This window comes from Fulmarus glacialis, unplaced genomic scaffold, assembly GCF_000690835.1.
Source record: "Fulmarus glacialis isolate BGI_N327 unplaced genomic scaffold, ASM69083v1 scaffold10715, whole genome shotgun sequence".
Taxonomy (NCBI): Eukaryota; Metazoa; Chordata; class Aves; order Procellariiformes; family Procellariidae; genus Fulmarus; species Fulmarus glacialis.
The window spans coordinates 1,358-5,247 of NW_009211155.1; positions in this window are offsets into that span (position 1 = coordinate 1,358).

Below are 3,890 nucleotides of genomic sequence, written 5' to 3' on the forward strand. Positions count from 1 at the left end.
CTCTGGCCAGCTGAAGTATTTCAGGTTGGGCCAGGAAAAAAATCAGCCGTAGTGAAATTATTTCCCATTGTCTCGCGGGGAATTACAGCCCCTCTCCAGCAGGGAGGGAGCAAGAGCGGGATCAAGAACACCCCGTGGGGCAACCGTGAACACAATGGGGGCAGTTACACAGTTCAGCTCCCGCCATATCAAGAGCCAGAGAGGAGCAGAGACGATTACTCTGGGGTCTCTCATCCCTACCAATGTCCAGGAGATGTGGCAGGGTTCAAGGGCTCCACTTGCTGCTGGTGAGCAGAGGAAGAACACTAGCCAGCGCATGGCGAGGGTGGAGGGGGGCTTGCTATCCTGTGACCTTCAGTGCTTTAAGAAGTTGTAAGAGCCAGAAGATTAGTATTGTCTAGTGGCAAGAGCAGGAGACCAAAGACTGAATCATTTCTACACTGCAAATTCAACTACGTTGAATAGCTTCCCCATTTCATTAAGATGTTTGCAGACAGGACCAAATTGTTCATAATCATTTTAGTGGAATGGTGCTACAGCAGCCAGCTCATAACTTGATTTCTTTAATGTGATTAAGGGACAATTTGATCCCATCTGCAAAAGCAATCAAAACACCGCAACGTGTCTGTGCTCTGCCATAACCATAAATATGATGCAAACATGACCTCATCTCATGTTTAAACACATCTCGCCCAAGGTGACAACCTCTCTGGTTAGACTTCATGCAGTGCCTAGTTCTTTGGTGCAATACTTCAGAGTTAGAGTTAGCAAGAGATTATCCACATGCCAAGAAAGCACTTTGAAACCTGCTTTGGTTTATAATTCACCAGATTTACATTATGAATGGAGCCCTGGCTCCACTTAGGTCATTACAAACCTGCACTGATTGCAGTGAGGCTATTGGGGATCTAGACAGTGAGGATGGACTTCGTGTAATGTCATTTTCGCCATTTTTGGCTGAGGCCATTGGACCTGGCTCTGCCTCCCACGCTGTACCTGCCCAGGCAGCGCGGTACAATATTAAGTAACAGCTTCTCAGCATGCAGGCTGCACTGCACGTGCTGCATGTCAGCACCATCATATATCCTAGGCCTGTAGTTTTGAGGCTCGTTCATAAATGGGATGAGGCACTGTTTCCCCTGGCAGCACGTAGGATGTTTGTGCAGGATTCCCTAACAGACCTGGTTTTTCAGCCTCAGAATATTGCATTCAGGCCAAGTCTAGAGAGTAACGTCAGCATAACTGCTTGCACTGGAAAAGGACTTGCTTCCCAGGTTCCCGTTGATTTGGATGCAATCATCTGGCAGAAGTCAGTTGCCAGGTTGCAAGCCCCTGTAAATGCGGTAACTCTAGAAATACAGCCGATCCCTCACAACAAGCTCTGAAAACATGGAGCCAAGCCCGAGTCACACACAGAGTACATCCTTCCACTGGAGAAGTAAGAGCTGAAATGAACTTGGGAGTCACGTCCTGATATCTCAAGACCCAACTCTATTCCTGATTTACACTGCAGTCTTCAATGAGTCATTCTCTTAGGTAACAGTTTGCCAGCATCCATTACTTTGGGTGCTCATTTGTTAGAGATCATAGGCACATGAGAGTTAAAAATGTGCAGTACCTCTGCAAAATCCAAGCTTCAGATGTACAGATGCTCTCATGCTAAGGTTGATAGCATTAGTGGAAATTCAGGAACACAGATGTTGAGTTCCTGTTTTCCCAAAGCGCTAGAAGAAGCCCAAGTCTCAGTGAAGCTCAGGCTTTGGTTGTTTAGTTTTCAGAATAATTTCAGGCATTTGAGTTAGAGGTCCCTGTTCTTACAGCTCCAGGCCATGGAGACACCAGCCTACAGTCTGCAGAAAATATTACCAGGCAAAAGCATTATTTCCTCATTTTAGCACCAGCAAACCGCATCTGTATCATCTTTGCAGGGGATATGTGAAGGGTTCATCCTTTAAGCACCCTCCGAAGCTCCTGGATGGACAGACCAAGCCAACCGTCCAGGACCCATTTCCTCTTCTCTGTGTTCTTGCTAAGGAGGTTTGCGTGGAGACCAGAGCTCCACTTCCCTGCATGAACTGTGCTTATCCATTCTGGGTTCAACTTTCCTGTATGGATGAGGGAAGTGTTCCTCAAGGACTGTTTTCACCACCACTTATTACCAACATTTATCCCAGCCATATGGTTCACACACTCGCCAGCTACTGTCTGCAGAAGTTATCTGCTTTCATGAGGAAGGCAGAAAGTAATTGCTGCTCAATTTTTGGAAACCTTATAGAACAAACTACTTCTTTCGGAGATGCTGCCTAACCCTCCCTGCTTTCCTTCTGATCCTCCGAGATTTGAGACGATGGACCGCAGAGACCAGCACCCCCCAGCTTTTACAGACAAACCTGTTTGATCCAGATCTGTGTATAACCCCCACTTTTATTAGGATAAAAACAAAAACAGATGCAGATTAGCAAACCAGTTGTAGGTACAAGAGAGCAAATACGCAGAATGAGAGAACCGACTGCCAAATGCTAATGCTAAAGAATTCAAGCCCAAGGGCTTCGTCCCAGGGAGGGACTGACAACCGCAGAGCAGAGCCGGGCAGCCTGGAAAGCTGCTAAAAACCACAGGAGATAACAGTGTTCGAGGACGTTGCTGCTTATCCCTTAAATTAAAACAGACATGTTCCTTAAATACAACAAACACGAGCCCTCCGCCGTGCCTCCCGCAGATGTACGCGCCTGCCGCTCTCCCCAGACCGCTGGTGCGGGGCTGCTGGCGTCTCTTTTACGCCAGGGGTGGAATACACCCCCCCAAACTTCCCCAGCCGACCCCCGGCATGTGCGATTGCTCGGAGGGGCTGATGGGTGCGCGGCGCTGGGCGGCTGCAATGGGAGCCCTCAGGCACCTCCTGCAGCGGCCCCGGGCACAGGGATGCAGGGCTGGGTGCTGATGCACACGTGGGCAGCAGCTCCCAGCAACGCAACGCTGCAACTCGGTAACTCAGGGCTTTGGGGAGGCTTCGGGGTTTGGGCTTACACACAAGCATCTTCCATGCAGAGGGAGCCATGAGAGCGTGATGGGCCAGGGCCAGCCACGCCGCGGCCTGGAGACAAGGACATCATGCCCTGGAAGGCAAAACTCCTCCCTTGGGGAAAGAGGGCAGTTTCCGCACAGCGCTGCTGGGGACGGGGTTGGGAATCGAGTCTGGCTGGATCCAAAGGATGGAGTCCCAATTATCCAGAGCAGGACACAAGTAGGTTCCCGCTACAGGGAAACTCACAAGACTCATAACCACGTATTTCTTTCTCCAAACTGCGGAGGCAAAGAGATCTCTGTCCAATGTGAACCCCTTGCACACAACGGAGCCGTGCTGGTTTACACCAAGGACACCTTGTGCACAGGGCTACTTCCCGGTCCCTCCCGCCACGACCAGCTCTGCTGTGCAGGAGGATGGTGCCTTTCAAAGTTGCTCCTCTCCGAGGGTGGGCGAAGGATCCCTCTCCCCCCGTCGAGGGTGCCCCAAGCCGCTGCAGGCTAAGGAGCTTCAACCCCGACGCTGCCTCCCGCTGAGGCACAGGCGTGCTGAGCAGCCGGCATCACCTCCAGCTTCACTTTTTGATTAATGTTCTTCCAAACTTTCCTTGGCTCCCCGCGCTCCCACTTTCTGTCACCCTTCTCATTACAGATGTATCTTTGCATCGAGGGAAGCGGGAGGAAAAATTGTTCTTTCAGGGTGACAGCTGAGCGAGGGCTATATTATTAAAGGTACCAATCATAGGTGCCGAGCTATCATCGCACGATGAATGCACTTGTCAGGAGCCCGCGGCGGCCGGGGGAGAGAGGGAGGGAGAGAGGTGGCGGGACGGCGGCACTCGCTTCCTCGCTCCTCTCCTCCCGCC